We start from the raw sequence: 21,806 nt of genomic DNA, 5'->3' as shown, positions 1-21,806 counted from the left end.
TTTGTCAATAAAGCACTAACATTCAAAAGGAGCAAATGAATGAATACACCAACTTTACTGCACTTCAAGATAACTCCACCGGTTCAGGTGGGGTTTTTTGTAAATAAATCCAGTGATGTAACAAGTGTTATTACAGTGCCATCTAGTGCGAACGAGGCGTTTGAATGAAGATGGCAGATGGGTGAAATCTCTGCAGCCCACAGCACCACCACTGCCTGCCCAGGAAGGGCAGAGCCTCTCCGCTGGGGCCATGGTAGCTAGAGAGGCCGTCCTGCTTCTTGCAAGGAGTTAGGGGATCTGGCTGAGAGAGCAATTAGAAAAATATTTCCATTCTTGCTTTTGGGTGAATTGTCACTCTGAGTATCAGTGTCACGCATTTAACATTTTTAAGTATCTGGATTATGTGCTGGGCTCCTTGTCTCCATCATAGTCACTTGCTCCTCCCTCAGTCACACAACTGAGAAGAGCTTTGTGCTGACAAACAGAAAATGCTCTGAACATGAGAAAATATAACTCTGATTTGCCTGAATGAGAAGAGGCTATGATCAGCTTAACAAGAAATAGTCTGTGAAATACTCGCAGCAATTCCCAGTTCATACAGACTGGTACTTGGGCTCTGGCCAACTTTGTACCTGCAACTGCTCAGATATAGGAATCTCATTTCTCTCATGATACCTTAAATATTGACAAGGTGGTCGATGCATCAGGTGACAAGCCGAGAAGAACAATAAGAGAAACAGTGGTTAACTGTGAGTGTTGCATCTGGTAAATTCTGAAGTGAAACCCTTAGACTTACCGTACCGTACCACAGGGGTTTTGCAAACTCTTTGAGGAGGAGATTCAAATCCCAGCTGCTCACAAAGCTACAAAGAAAGCCTGGTTAGTTACTGTGCATGCAGGTGACCTGGGAGCATCTCAATCAGATCCACAGGGGAACTCCATGAAGGAAGAGCCACTCCAAAATGCTGGCTTCGTTATAGAATTTTCTATTCCATCTTTTGTAAAGACAGATTTGGGTCCAAAATGAGAATGTCTGTTCATATCTTTCCCATGCAAGTGACAAATACTCATTAAATCCACAGCAGTTTCCATGTGAACCCTGGAGACAAAAAAGAAGTTCTAAGGCACAGCTGCCATACCAGCTTCAAAGCAGTTTTGTTCATTTAATTTCCTTCAAAATTATACAGTCTTGTATAAATTTTGTAGGCAATACAGAAAAGCATAAAACTTCCTATAAAAATTCTGAGAGCATTGCTTTGTGACACATGGGCTGTCCCTGCTACTTCACAGGGCAGGGCACCCAAAGTGCATGTCTCGAGCAAGTACAGGAGGTGCAATTCCACTAAGAGTGCAGTGGAAACACCCTTCCCTAGCAGGACTGTATGAACGAGCTTTATTCTCTTGCTATACCCACTACTGCTCACCTTTTCATGTCAGAGCTCTGCAGCCTGAGAGATACAGGCAATGAATCAAACTTGCTTTACACAAAATGAGAAAATTCCTCTTGAAATCACAAACCACAAATCAGGAGCAGCACACTTGTCTCCTCTCCTGCCTACACACAAACATGCACCCATACACGTCCACTTTATTTTATAAGAGAAGTAAACGATACAATTACTACCTGCCTGACAACCACAACGCATGCAGAAATGTCTTAGATATTGCTTTACTTCCTTAAGGTCTTCCATGGAAGGATGATTCATAAAAATAATGTATGGGCCCATCATGGTTTCATTGGATGGTCTCAATGTCCAAAAGCCAAAATAAAGAGAGAAGACATGTTTGTTTGGATCTCTCTGATCCCAAGCTGGCCAGAGGCTTGTTTTAGGCTCTGCTCAAGCTACACTTGAAACTATCCTTCCTGGATGCAGGGAAGAAATCCAGCATTTTTGTTCTTCCCTAGCTCCTTCCACTTAGACATTCTGTATACAGAGGTCCCACATAAATCCCAAATCCTTTGTTTTGCCATTTATGGTTCCCTAGAGTCATATTACAATAGCTTTGATTAAAATACAAACCAAGTGAGTAATTGCAGGCTTTTTAATTTTACAGTGTCAGTTTGTCATTGTAATGGATATGTTGGAACATGAAAGTCTCTTAATGAATTAAAGGAAATGCATATTTAGAAGGACTTAAAACTGCCCATGATCAGCAACCTCATACACTCACACAGAAATAAGAGAGGGAGAACAACTTTTCTTGTCAGTGATACAAACCCCCAATAAAAATGATGAACTATATGTTCTCCTGACTGCAGCTCTCACAGTGCCCTGTGGCTTCACTGAATATCATTAAGCAGAACTCTTGTGTACTTATTTTGAAAAGGCCCTTCCACCCATATGTACCCATAATGCTGCAAAAAAGTTATTTTTACAACAGAGTTGAGTAGAAAATAAAAAGGAAAATGCTCAGTTAATATTGTTTGTCCCCTCCAATCTGTAACATCTCATCTTAAAAGAAGTAATACTTACATTTCAGGGATGTTTGTTTCCAGGAAGCAGATGCTTGCTTTCCCTTCTGCATGTTGTTCATCATTCAGTGTGCATTTCACAAAAGACACAGTGAGAAGCATATTGTAGTGGAAGTGCTGGAATACCATTTTTATTGTGAAGATATAATGAATAGATCTAATCACACTTGGACTACCCCTCTGATAAGCAGAGCAAAGCCAAGTATTGTTAAGGAAACTGATAAATTTTTCCTGATGCACACTCCAAACAAGTAGGAAATCCATTTTGACAGCTGTTGTAAATAGCAAAATACAGGGTTGAACATTTTTTGTTATTTAAAGGACAGCAGAGTAAAATAATCATTAGGGATCTGCACACATATTACAAAAGTAATACTGGCTGGTAGAGAGCATTTCATAAAGGAGGGACTCGCTCCCACTCCATCTCTGCTACCAGTCTTTTAAAGCAACAATAGGGAACAGCAGAACTACAATGTCACTGCTGCAGTCATGCCACAGAGTATTTATGCATCATTGTCAATACCGCTAGCTATTCTTCTTCAAATAACATGTACCAGATTACACTGAATTGTAAAGTAGAACACCACTTTTTCCTTCACTTTCTGCATAAAAATAACATGCATATGTGTGCACACAGAGTGGTAAATGCAGAAATGAATGCAAATTTTATCCCTTTCAGGGAAGGCATTTCTGGGAATTGGAAAAGGAACAGAGCTTAAAAAAAAAAAAAAAAAAAAAAAAGGGAAAAAACCCAGAAACAAAATATGTTTTTCCCCATGTTCCAGAGCTACCAAGGCAAGAGCAGGGCTTTCTTCATGGCCCATTGCTCCCCTCCCAGTGTCTCTCGGTGTATACGCATGACTCGTAAAGATTTCTGGTTTGCTGGTCTCTGCTTTCCATGGCAAAGCAATTTCTTCAGCTGAAAAAAGCAGATGATAACACCACACTAAGCTGTTTAATGCAGCTGTAACTCTTGCCTAGACTTCCTTGGCAATTTGCCAAGTTGCACTGTCAGAATGACTCAATTTTTTCCTTGATTTTGACTTAAATCCTCAGACGTGACAAGCAGCTGCAATTCGTAATGGTTAGAAAGTGGGAAGCATTCAGTAGCTCTTCTAATTCCAGCCCTGAGATCATAAGCTTACTCCATACTCTAAACATTTTAATAGCCTTTCCTTAGCATTTTGCACCGGCCTTTTAGGAAAGTGTTTTCCATTTCTGAGAGATGCAGCTCTGGCTGGACCTAGGTAAACAGCGTGGCAGGGCAGGGTGGCACTGCATTTGGAGACCGGAAATAACACGTTTATACTCTGCATCTTCTTTCCATAGGACTCCTCCTGCACTGACTAAGCATACTCCAAGGTGATGCCATTCTGCTTTCTACCCACATCCCAAACCCTTCTTTTTGGATTTGCAGCTCTTTAATAGTGTCAACACCACTCCACTGTAGCCCCCAAGTTTTACTGAAATTGCTATTTACTCACATTGATGACTACATTGAAGAAGACTCCAATTCAGCAAACGCTTGTGCGCCCACTTCATTTGAAGTATGCACATGGTCCAACCGACATCAGCGAAGTAAAGCATATGGTAAGTGCATGGTAAGGACTAAGACTGAACGCAAAGTAAGCTTACTGGATACTGCCATACAATCATACTTAGTATTGCTTTACTTATGGTGACTAAACTTTAGATTTTTGTCCACAGGAACATCCACATCCACACCTCTTACACCAATTACTCTGAGCAAAACTGTTCAATACAGCGTCTGTTAAAATGATCCCTTCACAATCACTGATTTTATAACTCTTGCAAAAATATCTCAGTCCCACAATCACTTTTGTTTGGCAAAAAATTTCTAATACATGAAGGAAATAAATTTATTTTAACAAATTTACCTCCCTTCACTTGCATATGGTTTTCTGCTAAAAATCAGTCCTTTCCCAAAAGCAGTATGTGTTTGATAAACGAAATTGACTCTGCTTCCTTTTTTTAGCAGAGGTATGTTAAGAAATAAAAGTGCAAGCAATTGTTCCTCCTGCTTGCTATTCACTGCTCAAATACTGAAAGTCTCTTTATGAATAACATGAATTGATGTTCTTGTCAGTAGCAACAATATTTACAGAATGTATGTTACATTAAAGAGGAAATTGAAAGTAAAGATGTGATTCCACTAAAAGACACATTGAAACATGCAGACTATCTCACCCTTGCAAAGTCTGCTCACCTTTTGTCAAGATGTTTTGCTTAGTATTCATAAACCTTTTGTATTTGATGTTGACTATTTAAATCAGTTATTATCCGTCAAAGTGGGTCTCTGCAAATATTTGTGATATCAGAAAGAAATAAACAGCAAGTTATTATAAAGCGTAACAAAAACCTGGGATTTTTCATAAGCTATAGAAAGTTTCCACCATTCAGCTAAGGCTGTTCCTTGTGGGAAACAGAGAAAATGTTCTGAAAGTGAAATACAGAACTAAAACAGCTAGTCTGATTCACTAAAGTCTTTTAGTGTACCATAGGCTCCATTAGCATAGCAGCTTAGTGCCAAATGGTATCATTAAAATTGACATAGAGCTGATCATAGCGCGGACTACAAAGGTCCCATCGATACCAGCGAGCACAAGAGGAAACCTCATCTGAATAAATGTATCTCCATGATTTTCAAGCTGGTGGAACTAGGGTGCTTAATTCCTTCCCAAAACTCTGTTAAAAAAAAAAAAAAAAAAAGCTCATTTTCCTTAGCGTAATTCCTGAACTCATGAAAGGAGAAGAATGATGCATTCAGCACATAGTTCTTAGGGTGGATAGAAAATGATCACATTTTATTATTTACTTAGAGATCAATAAATACGCTTCTAGCTCATGTGTTTCACACCTCCACAGCCACTGAAAATACAACCAAAACTCACAACTCATAAAATTCAAATTACATTTCCTTTTTTCCATACACAGAAGCACGATGCACCAAAACATACCACAAAAAACCAGTGAGAATCTAGCTTTCTTTACATTATCCAAAACATCTTTTTGAGTTGCTCTTTGACCAGGGGAACAGGAGGGAGAAGTCCAGAGCCAGACACCCGAGAGCAGTGTATTTTGTCAGCAGTGCCCTCTTCTCTCTCAAGGAGAAACCAACCCCCTTTCCCAAAGGAAAGAGGGAATCAGTTAGTTCAGGAGATTGCTGAGGAGCCTTGCACAGACTCACCATAGAGAAAAAGAAGTGTAAAATAGGCCCTTTAAAATAAATATTTCGAAATTATGGGCTTGCTGACACAGACTACTTAACAGAATTTACACAGTAGATGTTAAAAAAATACATCTCTGGGTAACCAGCTCCCTCCACCCCAAAATACCTAAGCCAAGTAATAGAGTGTAGTGACTAAAAAACATGAATTAAAGAAAAAAAAAAACAGCCAAAACCACCCCAAAAACAACAACAACAACAACAAAACAGAAGAAAAGAACAAAACAGGACACCTGGAGAAAGAGGGAAGGTGTAGTTATTATTTTACCACACTGTATTTCAGCCAAAAAAAGCTATTTCAAAAGACTGCTGCAAATTTAAAAAAAAAAACCACAACCCTAATGATGCTGAATATATGCAGTAGGGGCCATGCACGAATGGAGAGATGATGCCTTTAACAGGTTTTTCTGTTATGGTTAGATTCAAAGCAGACAATTATGCAAATAAAAAGAAGGAAAACTCTGTAGAGGAAAATACTTCTCTCTCACAGGAATGAAAATGAAAACAGTATTAATCATATGGCTCTGGAGAATTTGGTATTAAGCACTACTAGTGACAAAAGATAAAAAACCATAATTCAAATGCATTTCAACTGTCATATACATCCATTAATATTCTTTTCTCTCAAATGTTACATTTCTCATTTCTTTCCTCAATAAAACAGGAAAATGGCTTATGAGGAGGGATGGAAAGCAAAGAAAGCAAATCAACTGGAATTGCAACAGGTAGGTAAAAAGCAAGCCATGCTTCAAGCCAAGACAGCTTCTTGAATGGACTTATAGTATTGCATAACTGAAATACTGTGCCATGATTTTGGATAGATTTGCTGAGGAGTATATTCCCAAAACCAAATGGAAAATGCATAGTTACCCAGAAAATATCAGAAGAAATTGTCCTAATTTGTCCATAATAATGAAGTTGTCATGCTACAAATGCAAAAATTTATATTTTTCAATGAAAACACACTTTTTTTTTTTTTTTTTAAAGTATGCCTCAAAACTTCATGCTTTTCAGCAGACAATTTCCAAAATTGGCATCAGCAGGCTCATACATCTCATGGTAAACCAGACTGATGCCTAAGACACTGTCCCTTTTGGTTGAGAAAAAGAACAAAAGAACATAACTGGACAGTGAAAGAATGCACAAGTCAAATGGTAGGACACCTGCAGTCAGTGCAAGAAACAAGAGAGTAACAGTAGAAAAATCATGCTGCTTTTTTATAATAAATCTGAAATGGAGAGTCAAACTGCCCTTAATTAGAGGGATCATTAAAATATCATCCAGAGGTGAAGGTTGAAACCCCCTTTTGCATGAAATGGGCGACAAACATACTGCAGTAAAAATGCCGTTCTGTTCCTATCAGCACTTCTGACAATGCTGTTATGGAATTCTACCTTTCTCCCCTTCAGTTCCTCAAGCAAGGCGTTCTGTCTCAAAATCATATACGTATTCTCTCTTGCCATCAGCCCTGCTGATACACCTAGACACGTGCATCAGTAGCATTCATTCTGCACACCGAATCTGGCCCTTGTTCACATCTCGTCTTCAAATCGTGCTCTCGTTAGTCCTCCGATATCTCACCCCTTTCACTGTATCCATATAGATACATGTGACTGAACCTATCACCTCCTTCATACACTGCTCCAAGTTATACTGTAAATTGGGACAGTTTGTTTATATAGCCATCTCCCTTTCATATGCTGCTCGCTGGCCCTTATATTTCAATAAGCTACTTATCCAACAGAAATGGTACAATGGCCTTTCTCAAAACTTACCTGAAATCCCCAATGACCAGGAATCTGTATAGTGACATGTATTTGGAAAAGAGGTTTTCCAGAACTTTTCGTACAACCCGAGTAAAAATTGGACGTTGTCCAAGCACAGTTCTCGCAACAGAGAACACAACCACTAATTTAGGAATGTGTTTCTGTTTTATCAAACCCAATATCTGCTTTATAAAAATACGATTCCCCTCCCACCAAGCTGCTGACCAATATATTCTGTTTCTTTTCACTGAAACTTAGTATCATGCTGTGTTTTCATGTTGAGATGAAAATTGGAAAACAGGTATACAGGTTTATTCTGTCATCTTGACAATCTGTTTTTTCCTTGTGATATTTTAATCCACTTTACATACTTTCAACATTAACAACTTCTGACAAACTTTTCTTCTCCCATGAAGATAACATCCTCATAAATGACCTTACACTATGTCTGAGGCTTGGAACATGAATTTATTTCCTTTTATCGCTCTGTACTAAAAAGGAAGAAAATGAACCATTATTAAAAAGGGCTTTCCTCCCCTCCTTTTTAATTCTCCTTAGGAATAACAGTTTCTTCTCCTTTTATCTTTTCATTCTGAACTACAGGTACAGTCCTATCATATCACTTGCTGATGCCTTCAAGCATAATATTTCAGCTCAAATGCACTCCTTAAATCAATGAAAATGAATTAAATTAGTACCTGCCGGCAGAATAAATTAAATAAAATGTACAATAATACAATTCTTACACATTTTTCTCTGTGCAAAAACATTAATATTCTGTGCCTGACATTCAAATAAACAATTTTATCCCACTAAAATGAAACATCCGTATTTTCAATTTTTTCCTTACTTATTAAAAATTAAGATTTTTTTGAATGACAGTATTCCAAGAGAAAAGGTAATAATCTATTTTCCCACAGAGAAAAGGAAGGCAGAGGATTCTCATTTACATTTTAAAGAATTGTACCACTTACAAAAAATACTGGTTTTCTAGGACTGAAAACTGAATTTCTTTCTTTACATGCAGAACAGAAAAAAATCAACAGTGGAAAAAGCGATCTGCGTTGTTTCACACATACATTTCTGCTATCAACGTGGTATTTTTAGGAGCAAGAAGTTTGTACACATCCTGGTCTCTGCTTGAAACATGAGTGAGGATTTAAATTTCTGATAAATAGAGTTCTGCACAAGAAGCAAGGCTGAGCACACATACACATTTAAAATGAGACACTGAATATTCAGTAACATTGTCATCTGCGATTATTCTAGATAAAATTGGGATTTGCATCAGTTCTTATTGTTAAGTGCTTGGCATCACCTCCAACATCCTTGCTTATAGATTCTGACCTATGTGTTATGAACCTTTCCCAGTTGACTCACACAAAAAAAAGGCATCTTGATTCAGAATAAAGGCCAAACTGCATTAGAAATTCCTTAGTCAGATAAATAAATAAATTGTGAAAGTGAGCTTCTTGACAACTGCTATTTCCATAGCATCAACAATCTAATCTGTGTGATAGCCATAAATCCAACAGGAATTAATTATTTTAGGAAGTAAGAAGGTTGCATTAGTGCCGTGAATGGCATGCACTCACTAGGTCTTGATCAGGCAGCAGTCCCAAGGGATACACCACTGTTCCCTCTCTCTTCCTCCAAATCATCTAAAGGGAAAGGGTTTTATGCATCTCCCAGAATTCATTTTTCCTTTGAAAAATACAGAAAGAATACAGAACAAAAATAAGAAAAGCTTTCAGACTTGCTTTCCTTTGCTCCTTTCTGCCTAAAGTGTACCTAATTACCTTATTTAGCCCCAGCCTCTAAGCACTTCATGATTTTTCATGTGTTAACAAGGTACATTTCAGATGAGGCACAGAGGCAAAGCAATTTGCCCAAGCTGCCTGCAAGCGCATAGGTTTCTCAAATTCCAACCTAACGCCATAACCAACACACCATCCCCAGCTTTGCAATAGCTAAGAACCCAGGGTGTTTTTCAAACGTTCATTTTAAGCTTCATTTTAGCATAGCTAATGTTGCCTACAAGACAACTCATCTCATGTGAGAGTGTGGGGATCTTCTGCTGGCAAACTCAGCTGATGACAGCTCTCCAGAGTCCACTGATAATATGTCTGTGGACAGCCAGAGACACCCTGCTGGGTATCAATGCGCAGCAATCATCACCCTGCTGCCAAACAGGGCCCGGTGTAGTGAAAGAAATCAGAAAATACATCCTGGCCGAAATGAAATCAATGGCAAACACCTGTTCACTGGCAGGCCCCAGATTAAACCTCACACCTGGAAGACCTTCCTTTTGAATAGAAAAAAGACAGTGTTTGTGGTAAGCTATTTTTAAAATTTTGGTGGCGGTAGTCTTTTCAAAGACCTGTGGAAATCTACTAATTTCAGATGATGTCACATACAGAAAGCACACTTTTTTCCTAGGATTTGAAACAGACTAAAAAGAGACATTATTTCCTCTTATTTTTTAATTAGAATTGCCCACCCCTCAGCAGGTGGAAGGACAGTGCCTGCAGGAGCTTTTTTGTTGGCTAAAAACTTGGTTTATATAATCAGCATGGTAATTAGTGAGCTCTTTGCTATTAAAAGGAACTCATTACTGCTATATTTTGCTGATTGATCCATACTCATGAAGCAATTTAAAAATGTAAAAAGCATTTTGTGAACCACTTAAAATAAAATCTTCAATATGAATATTGAGAAAATGTAACTGACAGTTGTCTTTGACTAAACTCCAATCTATAATTCTCAGCAGTTCAAGCAAATCTACATGGAACTGGACCTTAAGTCATATATTGTTCTCCGCTACTTCTCAGATTTCCTTTGCAAGGGATGGGGCCTGTTAGATCAAGTAAATACTCACCTCAGATTCTGTGGCATTTTCACAGGTGACCTTGCAATCAGACAAACAAAGCAACGAAGTTCCTACACAAGTAGTCGTAGAGTCATTGGGTTCCCCTGGATGACTCTACAACTTGCAGCGATGCTGCTCTTTTCCCTGAGGGCTCCCAGGAGGCTTGCCAAGTCCATGACGTCCTATTAGTCACATGCGGAGATAGCCTTCTGAGAAGCCGTTTGAAAAGAAAATCACTTTTACTCAAAATTAATGATTAGCATGGATCTGAAACTGTTATAGAATGAGTTACTTTCAACTTTGTACTCTCTGCCAAGTTTTCTCATGCTTCAAAAAGAACTGATAAATTATCCAACAATTTATAATATTGAAATGCAAGGAAGAGGGAGAAGAATGAGGGAGAAATGACAAGAGGGTGGACACATGTCAACTGTTCAAAGAATATCCCTTATTCAGGGAAATCTCAAGTGAAATTCTGCCTCCAATGAAGTCACCATACAAATCAAGGAGCTCAACAGTGCCAGTATTTCAGCCTTGACCTACTGCCTTGAACTCCATCCCCTAGTGCTTCTAATAAGCAGTTTGTTCCTTTCTCCCTGACCAGCTCAGGTGCCACTTCATTTCCAAGCTAGCTGTGGCTCTGAGGCTGACCCCATTCTTTTAGGCATTAAAAAAAAGAAATTATTCTCCCATCGCTACAGCAATCCAATCTGGTATTTATAGGCTCCACTACAGCGCCAAATCATTTTAGAAACTGAAAGGACATCACTAGTAACTGAAATGGATACTTTTTTTGACAGGGATCATAAGTAACTATGGCTGGCCCAATTCACCCGTTATTAAAGTAAAAAGCAGACTTCAGTGAGAGCTGGGTCAGGCCCTAAAATCATGCAGCATGGTGTCACACAGTGCTTACAACAGGAAGGGAATATGGATTTCAGCTCAGACATTCATGAGAATCAAGGTAGGTCACTGTCCTGGAGGGCATGAGGACAACCATATCACTGTTCATGGACTTCTGTGTAAATCTGAGAGGCACTTTATGTGGCCAAGTGATCTCCACAATTTATTCAGATAATTTTCATTCTATGCTCCCACAGACACACTCTCCTGCCAGCATTAATACTACCAATGTGCTGTTTCAGAGCAATTCCTTTAAGATAAAGCATTTCAATATTTAAAGGTCCATTTCCCTACTCTGTTCCTTCCCGTTTCCATATTTTGAAGAGGAAAGGATTATGCTATTTCAGCCTTTGCTCTTGTTTTTTTAGTGCATTAAGTATTTTTAGGCTCTTTTTTCCTTCCACAAAAATGAGTGCTTATAGCATTCATTTTGCTTTAAGAAATTTATTCTTGCTTTCAAGCTGCAGAAACAACTCTTACCGAATATTATTTTTATCTTTCTTGGAGATGGGTGATTTATTTTTAATTGCTTCTTTAGGTCAGGATGCTGCTTACCAGTGTGCCTACATTTACTGTGTTCATTAATTTAAGCTTTTTTAAAAAGTAATATGTCAAATCACTTTTTTCTCCTGGAAAGGGAAGTCATGGTAGATAGAGAGATCAATTATTAATCAGCATTAACTGAAAGTAAAAAAAAAAACAAGAAGCATCTTAAAGACTCTTGAGTGAAAGTGCTCTTGAGTGAATGGATTTATACTAGATCATACTTTTCCAGCAGAAGTTCTCCTAGGAAATTAAAGCACAGGGAGATGGAGGTCTAAGTCCTCAGAGCTATTGAGGCCCTTTATTTTTATTTTAAGGCAGAAAAACTCCACTTAAAATTAAAAAAAAAGATGAAGGAGGAAAAAAGAAAAGAAAACAAGGAAAGATAAAGAAAAAGAACAATCTCCAAGGTTACACGAAGATGTACATGAAAACAAAGACCACAGCCAGCTCTTCCAAATATTAAACTCCAGTTAATCCAAATCCGGCTGTCCATCCCCTCAAAGTTAATAAATTAATATATTAATAAGTACTCTTATTAATATATAAGAGTACAGGATCCTAAGAGTACAGGATCCTAAACCCAGCAGAATAAATTGTATCATCTACAGATTTCAGTAGATGCAAGTGAATACATCCTTTGTTATTTCCTGCATTTTAATTGAACAAATATGAAAAAAGTACATGCAAAAACCCTGGAAAAAACCCACTGCTTCTCAATCCTACATATTTATTACATGGATCATAGGGGAAAGCTCATAAATATCCATAAACCGATTTATAGCCTCTTTTGCTAAGAAGCAGTATATTGAAAAAAAGCCAGTCCAAAACTGCCTTAAAAATGTGATTCAGTCATCTTGTATTCACTATGTTTTATGTAAAGCATAAAACTAGCTTTTAACTCTAACTGATAACATTACTTTTGTCTTTTTATCCTGTATTTCAGAAAGTAAATTTGGATATAACACTATAACTATCACACTGCCGCTGAACTTTCTACCAGAAAATAAAGTCAGTATACAGACAAGAGTTCATCCATTTCCATAAAAAAAATACATAAAAATTAGTGTAACAAATAACAACTGGGAATTAAACTCTCCTAACAGATTAATTCCAACTTTGCTTAACTAATGTTCAAAACCAGATACGCTAATATCAGCAAACCCTGAGTGGAGCCACCATGCGTGTACCATGCCAGGAGTCCCCGTTTAATACTTGCAGTGAAATCACTGTCCCAGGCGGTGCTGTGTGCGCAGCTCTGCACCCAGCTACGGGCAGGCTGCTGCAGACCAGGGTAGTGGTCGATACAACAGCCTGTCCCTGACGGCAGACTCGGCGGTGTGTCACATGTCCAAGAAAAGAGTGCACAAGCCGTGCTGAAACTTTTCTCGATAAAGATCATCTTTCACTTTGAAGTACAGCATCAAACCTAGAAATTCAGTCACTTGTAATCCCGGGATATGCTAATGAGCACCAACCCTTTCCCATCACTTCCATTTCCCCAAGATCTGCTTCAGATCAGATCCCTGGAATCCTATGATTTGTCAGTCCTCATCTATCTATTATTATTTCCTGATTTATTGTATTTTCAAAACTAAAGTAGTGGGTGTTTGTTTGTTTGAACCAAGGGCAAGGCTGTTACGGAATCAGGGTGACCCCATTTTAACAATGTAATCAGAATTAATTTCCTCTTTCGTCAAGTTCTTTCCCTGCCCTTCAAGAGCTTGCCAGGACATGCTTCTGTGCAATATATTGCTTTATTTTCTTTTCCTTTCCATTTTAGTCAGTTTGATGCCATAGGCAGTTTTCAACTAGACAAATCATATTTTCTTATTTTTCTAAGAAATCTGGTCAAGTATGTTCTACAGGATCGACAGTTTTATTCCAGTTTCTCAGCATATCTTCTGTCCCACTCAGACTATCTTTTTTTGCCTGTTTTAACTGCTGTTTGTCTAGTAATAGGCAACTCCCTTCCTTAGAAAATGTCACTCAAGGATCCTTCATTGCTGTATGAATCAAATATCTGAATATGAACCACTCTGGGAAACCCATGGGCTTCGGAAACCCTGTACTAATACTTCTGTGACCTACTCATTGCTACAGGCCGTATTAGGAAAGAAAGGGGATATGGTAAGAAACCTGGATGAGACTAACATAGAAAGAGGAAATCATAAGCTACAGCAGTATCATTGATCTGTGTAAGAAAAAGCAAAGCTGAGAGCATGTGAAATGCATTTTCCTGGAACCACTGTTTCCAAGAATTGAAAGCAGAGAGTGAGACCACAGACCAGAAGAGGAAAGTCAGCTGAAGAGTCCTACTTCTCTGGGAATGACAAGCAGGTCATTCTTTGGAAGATGTTAGGGAGAAGTACATCAGTCCAGCTGATAAAAGGAGATTAAGGAAAAAGTCGGTAAACAAGAAGTTTTCCGTAAGTCCACACAAAGGAAGCAACCAGAAAAAAACATTGCAAAAAATGGCTCATCTCCTAAGTACCACATGTTAACTTTGTGCCAGTGGTCTTGGGTTTTTAATAATTAATTTATTCATTACTCCAGACTAAAGTGACTTTTATTACCAAATGTGTCTATGCTGTCAGCTGAACTGATTTCCTCTTTTATCAAAGAGTTTTTATCTCATGGACCTGACCTTGTGGACAGAAGTCTATCTGTACCAACGGGCTGAGTGTCAGAGCTGTCCCCAGTGTTGTTGACAATGACAGCACTAATGTGACCAACTAGGAGCTGTAGCTTACTGTGGGGAGCTATTCCAGTATGGGACTGTGGTCAATTTTCCTGCAAAGACAAACCCAAGAAAAACATTTCAATGAGGCTTATGTTGCTGTTAAAGAACCAAACAGCATCACCCTGTTCACACTTTTAAAAGCTTCTCTGCTTATAGTGTCCCGAGAGTGAAATTCTGAAAATATAAAGCAGCATTTTAGAATCCCCAGTTTTTCCTGTAACCTACATCCTTGCACATACTTGCTGCGTCTGGCAAAATATTGGCTAAAGTGAGCCTAGACAGAATACAAGACAACTTTTTTGCTCTGAAGTATTATTTACCTTAAATTTAGATAAGGAATAAATTATTGCTAGTCTTGCTACCCTATGTTCATTCTGTTCTTTTCATGCTATCCTTGATACTATAAAAGGTTTTAATTTTTTTTATTTTTTTTATTTTTTTTATTTTTTTAAGATTTTATATGGGGGGCCTGAAGGTGCCCCATATAAGCTACTGATGGCAAAGCGACCTATCTGTTTGGGATTAGTGGAACTGAGAGCTTTAACCCTACACTGCTTTCACTCTGGACTGTAAACTGCCTGCCAACATTTCGCCTGCTCCTTTGGCACCTCTTTATACTCTTAATTTTCAGGACAGGTAGTAATATATTCCTTTGGAAACATGAAACAGCTTGTACCATCTACTTTTTGAGAGACCCTTGCAACAGTAGCAACTCCTCTCCTTACCCTACATAAAACTCATGAAAAATGGGCTCATGATCAATTACTAACATTTCTCTTATATCGTATTACCCATTTTACATAGCAAGGCAGCTTCCAAGTGCATCAGTCTCGTTTTAAGAAAGCCAGTAACTTTTTGCAAGGAAAGGCCATAATATAGAATTAGTGACATGCCTCAGTGAAAGATACTTTGGAAACTAGACCCTTTTATAACGTATTACCTTTTGCCTCTTCAGACTTCAGTACACCAGTGAAAATTTCAGATTTCTTCTCTCCTCCAAAAGTATTTGTCTTCATCACAATGCCATGACACAATTTGTCACTGTTCAGCATAACTGCAGTAACTAAACCTATTTCAAAAGAAAGAAAAATGAAAGAGACTGTAGCAGTACACAAAGAGAAGAGAACTAACATGAATGGAAAGCCACTACCAGGCCTCCTTGTTCTAGCTAGAACAATTCATATTTAATGCTAATAATTCATATCTCACTAAGACACACATAGTTACCACTGACAACAACGCAGGCTCCAATAAGATGGGATAAAATTATATGCATGCATTTACATAAACACTGCAAACTTCACCCTTTTTCACCTCCCTTCACAGATAACCCCAGCCCAACATCATTAAACTATTTTATATCCCTGGCTGGAGAAAAGCAAAAACCCTTCTGCAATTTTCCATTTCCTTTGAATGAGCTTTCAGTCATAATCTACATTTTTATTCACGTTACCATCCTTTGCTAAATTCATAAGGATATGTGTTTCACTAACTGAAATCAGCGTATTTGCTCTTGATTACACTGTTCATTTCGAATTAGTTGTTTATTTAACTGAACAAGCATTCCACAGAAACCTGTGACAACCCAGGTTATCATCTCACTCCCTGAGACTACCCACAGAGACCCACTCACTGAACTGTTTTGAAAGTTGAGTTTGGCAAACTAAGAAAAATATTTGCATATTCAGTGACAGAGGAGGTACCTTCTACTTGCATGGGCATGCAGTGGCTTTGCATAATAAAATTAATATTTCCTGTATCTACTGAAAAACTCATACGTCCTAGTATCCCACTGACCTATTCAGCAGACACATTGCACGGTTATACTTCGATCACCCACCACATTTCTAGGTCTTCTTCCTTCTCCTGTCACTTCCTATGATAGATCTATAATGTGTGGTAGAAACATTTGATGTGAATCTCTAAATGACCTTGTACTTTGTACTCCTAAATTTCATCCTAACTTTTAAAGTTTTCCAATTCTTTCCATATTATATTCTGATTTCTCCCTGAGTAGAGAATGCTTCGTAAGTTTGCCTCAGCAGATTTAATTAGTATATGTCTACTTCTTGCACCAAGGGTCACTAAAAATATGAAAATATGAAATATAACCAATCTGAAAACTTGGAAGAACTCCACTGGGAACCATTAGGAACAGCCTCAGTAGCACGATTATTCTCCTAACTATGCATAAAAAGACAGGAAAAGGTTCTTATTTATCATTTCTACATAGAAGGACAGAAAATAAAGGCATCACATACAAAAAACAACAAGCAGATAATAAAAAAAAAATCTTTTGCATTATAGGGAGGTTACCACAAGCTACTACTGAAGCAAGTGCTTAGTAATACTCACAAGAACATTTGGATGATTAAGACTACAGCGTGCAATTAGCTCAATTCAGGTACACGTTATACACGTATTGTTCCCGATTCCCTGAGGCACACAGAGATCAATACCACAGTTTGAGACCAGGGCCAGCTTTTTTTTCTCAGCACAGTATTTTTAAACTAGATGCTCCTTACAGTAACACAGATCTGCATTAATCCAGCTGAAACCCAGGGAGATACGTATGTTGCAAACCAGTTACAATTTATTTTAAATTCAAGTGCTACAATTCAACTTACACATTCAGATGAGAAAAGGCAACAGGCGAAGTCTCTGCACACCTATTATAAGGGAGGGGAAAGGGAAAAAGTTATGACATGTGGACACTTTAATTGCATTAGCTCTTAATGGTATGGCTCTTTATTGCCAACAGCTCCAAGTACTACAAAAGGCGCTTACTTTGCCACTATCTGCTTCATGCTGGTTTTAAGCTGGTTAGAAGCCAAGGTCCAGCAACCTTGCATCAGGGAAAAGCCTACAGGAGAGTCTAATGATGATCAAGATCTGTACTATACACCGTGAAATTGAGAAAAAGTTGTTTCCTTTGTCACTCTTTTTATGTTGTCCTTCTTATTCTGCCACTTCACCCAAGACAGGTTTCATAGTGGCATATACATACACATGTAGCAGCAGGTGAGATTTTTTGGCCCTGCATCAAGCAGCATGCTGAGTTCTGGTGCTACTATTCCCATTCCCTACTTCTGCTTGTCTTAGTCCTAGAAAGATCTCTATTCTGACTAATCAATAATTTATGGCCCTCTGAAATGTTACAAATGTTCTATTTTTGTAACATTTATGCTTAATTGTGCAACTATGAGAGATTTGTTAGCAATACCAGAAGAGTGAGCTGTTCCAGCATGTACAGCTAAAGCTTGACATAATACCCGGGTTTTGACCGATAGAATCCATGGCAGTGCCATTCAGCAGACTGGAGAACACACAGTCACGCCAAACCTCCTTCTGTGTACAGCTGTGGGGAGAATGTCTCCCTCAGCCCACACAAACGTTGTCAGCTGGGCGTCAGACACAAGATGGAGTTCTTCAGACGGATTAATTGTAATAAATACGTAAGCAAAGCAAAGGAAGTTTGGATTCTCCTTTGTAAAGCTTTTCAATTTTTAGTCAAAGGTGGTCATGAAGGTGAAAATAGTTTGGTTTTGTTTCCATCTGCAGGTATCATAAAAAGCAAAGAATATGTAGTAGTGGAGGCCAGCTGTGAGTCAAATACATGCCCTTCAAGAGGTAAAAGTGTCCGGGATTTTTCAGGAAACGTGAAGACAGAAAGCAAGAGAAAGGGAGAAAATATTTTCCCTCAAACCAACGTTTGTACTAGCTGTCCTTGACGATACTCCAGGCAAACTTCATTTAGCCTTCGGCTGCTGCCCTGCTGAGCAGCCTTTGATGTTGCCCCAGGCAATTATCATCTAGCCTTTGGCTTCTGCTTGGCTGGACACCTTTTGTTGCCATTTCTGATTTGTGTGATCAGATCTTATCAATTTCACATATATATGACTCTTTTTGTCCATCTGGACAATTATGTAAATCTTTGACGTCATCTTAGGCTTGGTCTTTTTATTTTTATTTAATTCGCTTCAATAGTTTTACTTTCTTTCCTCTCTATAATAGACTCAGAAAATTCCATTCTTCCTACCCAGTGGCATGCCTCATCCGCTTTGATTTTTCTATTCGTTTTTTTGGGCGGGGGAGGAGAAATATGCTTTCTTTGTATTTATCTCCTTTTATACTCAAAATGTTGAGTGCATGTCTGCCAGAGCCAGATATTCCATGCCCTTCTGCTCAAGGCAATATATCTTGGCCTTATCAAGCAGGGATGTAAGAGATTTAGAATAAGATGGCTGCTAAAGCTGTGAACTCCTGCCTATTACTGCTGCATTAATAGAAAGAGCAGTAAAAAGCTGCCATCAGATTTCTTCTTTGCTCATGATAGTTTAGCTTATTTCTTCCTTGACTGGGAAAAAGCTGAATTTAGATTAGACTGTAGCAGTGTGGTGTCATCATTTCAACTAATTTGGGGAGTGGGAGAGGAACGTTTGACCAACCAAATGTTAGTAATTTTTTTCTCATTTTTACTGTCCATTTTTGATCCTTGCTTTTCATTTACATTACTTTTGATCACATCTTGTGACTTTTCAAAGCGATAGGCCAACTTCAAAGAACAAGAATGTCTAAATATCAAAAGGTCTCCATAATTTTAACCTTAAACAAACTATTGCATACACAAATCTATCTTCAAATTTATTTATTTACCACACCGCAAAACAGAAATCACTGTAATGAACATTAATTCTGCAGAGGAACTAACTGCAGACATTTGGAGCCACTCTAGCAGTGGGGTGCCCTTATCTAAATAGTCAACGAACTGGAAGGCCTCATCTAATGCCTGCAGGCTGTAGACCCCGAAACACACCACTACATTAAAGATACATCCCATGGTTTGGAAAGTTTCAACAAGAAAATTACAACATAGCTATAAGAACAAAGATTACCATTCAATAAAAAAGTATGAAGCACTCTTGCTAGAAAGAGCTTTTAAAGGAAAGGCTATATGGTGGAAAGAAAGCAGGAAACTCTTTCATTTTGACTTCCAGAAACTTCTCCTTGCTCAGTGCACTCCCAGTTCATACATCCGTGCTCAGCAATGGCACCGTGCAGGCACCAGAACCGGGTGCTGCCATCAGCCCCACTCTACAGGTCAGGGCAGCAACGCTTGGACTGCATTTCACAAGAATGTCTAAACACTTCTAAGCAAGCAGCTTTCCCTCGCTCGTTAGTAAACGCACTAACATGAAAGTCTGAATGTTAGAGTCACTCCGGTTGGAAGGGACCTTTTGAGATCATCTGGTCCAAACCCCCTGGCTCAAGCAGGGCCAGCAAGAGCAGGCTGTCCAGGACTGTGTCCAGTGGGGTTTTGAACATCTCCACAGATGGAGACTCCATAACCTCTCTGAGCAACCTGCTCCTGCATACAGCTGGACTGTGCTACATCATCTGCACTCTCCCATCTTATAGGCATGAGATCATGCAACATGACGAGGGGGGGGATGGATCACCTGGGCCACATGGCACTTGTTCTCAGTCATCCTCCACAGCACAGCGTGAAAAACCTCATCTTCCAGCGTGATGAAGCAGGGCATACCTGCTTCACTAACAACGCTCCACAGGTGAAGTTTGGTGGTTTGATTGGTTTTTTTTCTTTCTGAATAATTTTATTCAAAGAGAAACGAAATGATCATCAGTGCAAAACCTAAAAGCAAATACAAACCCTAAAGTCTCAAGTTTAGTAGCACTGACTTTTCAGAACATAAAAATAATGCAAGATGGCAAAGAACTCAAAAAAAGATAGCTTTCTGGTAAGATCAAATTGCCTGGGTGACCAACGTTTTAGCAAAAAGCCAGCCAAGTTCTGCAGTTAGTATCTGAAGAAAACATAAACACAAGAACAAAATACTATGTAAAGACAGTCGCTGAAGCACCACTGCACATGCCCAGAAGCATTATCACAATACGCTGCAACTATTTTGATAGTTGCAGTAATACTGCAACCCTGACATCTTATACCTTTTGTATTAACGCAAATGAACTTTTAACTTACTTTAAAATGACAGGAGCATTAAGCAGTATAAATTTTCATGAGGCTAACATTCTTGTGAATGCACAAAAGCAATCGGAGAGGTCTGCTTAGATGGTTTACACAATACTATATTGGCATTTAACTTTCAGACTTGGCTGGAAAACACTTGCTCAGTATTGATGCTTGGGAACATAAGCCTAACAGCGGTTCTCAAAGAAACGCCTACACACTGGAATATGCTTAGTCATTTTAAAATTAAAATTGCTCTTTTTTGAACTCTGATAACAGAAAGTGGTATCTTTTTTGCCGAAGTATTTTCATGTTTTAATCATCTTCTGACCACATTGTAATTTGAAATGTCTTATGTCTTTAAAAAATTTACAACCATGTTTTCCAAAAAAATCACAGCTACCTCATTTTGTCAAAAATCTCTAGAAGTAGCAAGCACATTTTGCCAAACATCTCATCGCCAAATATCTCATGAACACCCAAAAAGAAAAATATATCATTTGGGATGAGGCCCCATCTGCCCCGTCCCAAACAGCTGAGCTGGGTTAGCAAATTCAAAACTTACATCACTATCAAAACTCAGAATCCTTAAAAAAACCCACAAAACAACAACAAAAAATCCCCAAAACCCACAACTGGTAACAAACCCTTCTACAAATACTAGCTCAGATCCTCAGTTTCATGGTGAAACACCAAATATCTACAGCATATACTAATATCTGATGGCCTTAGTAGAAACTCCTCTTGCCCTGTTAGAACTTGTTTGGTTCTGATCAGACCTTTACCATGACCATAATTCTGTAATCTGCTAGAGAACAGAAAATAAGACCATGTTTCTGTACCTCTTTTCCTCCTAAATAGAATAACGTTTGTAAAACTGGTGCTGTTAAAATAGGTCTTCCTAGTTTCCTCTCCCCCTGCTTGAACATTGTTTATTTCCACCCGTGCATTGATTCATAGCCCCAGCAGTTTCTACAAATTACATTCCCTCTAGAATATTATTATGGTGTCCTATAATTACTACATCACTACTAACTACAGTTACCAACAGTGCAGTGCGCCGAGTTGGGTAAATCATTATCTACCCAGGCTTAGATGTCACAAACTTGCTGGGAAAGAAATAAATTACCGATCAATACTATTAGAACTGGAATGATCCATCCCACTTAATTAGAACTACCGTATTTCAGTACATTTCAGACAACAGTTAAAAAGATTCAGTGAATTACTTATATGAAAAAGTCAAATCCTTAAATAAATCTTAATAAGGCCA

The 21,806-nt window shown here is 38.5% G+C and overlaps 1 long non-coding RNA gene across 4 annotated transcripts; it reads right to left on the bottom strand.

Annotated features, from left to right (window-relative positions):
- Positions 1-3,240: 3,240 nt before the first annotated feature.
- Positions 3,241-21,806, bottom strand: LOC140656738 (uncharacterized). Of its 4 annotated transcripts, XR_012044145.1 has the most exons (9): positions 20,004-21,806; positions 17,172-17,213; positions 15,485-15,613; positions 14,449-14,594; positions 10,365-10,564; positions 9,082-9,190; positions 4,701-4,790; positions 3,958-4,087; positions 3,241-3,392 (listed from the first exon to the last, which is right to left on the bottom strand). It is a non-coding gene; the product is annotated as an uncharacterized lncRNA (long non-coding RNA). The 4 variants fall into 4 exon arrangements; XR_012044143.1 differs by having other exon boundaries at positions 3,241-4,087; XR_012044144.1 differs by lacking the exon at positions 14,449-14,594 and having other exon boundaries at positions 3,241-4,087.

The sequence above is a fragment of the Ciconia boyciana genome, chromosome 9 (genome assembly GCF_034638445.1).
Source record: "Ciconia boyciana chromosome 9, ASM3463844v1, whole genome shotgun sequence".
NCBI classification, from domain to species: Eukaryota; Metazoa; Chordata; class Aves; order Ciconiiformes; family Ciconiidae; genus Ciconia; species Ciconia boyciana.
The sequence above is the reverse complement of the archived record's forward strand: the minus strand, read 5'-3'. Positions and strand labels throughout refer to the sequence as shown.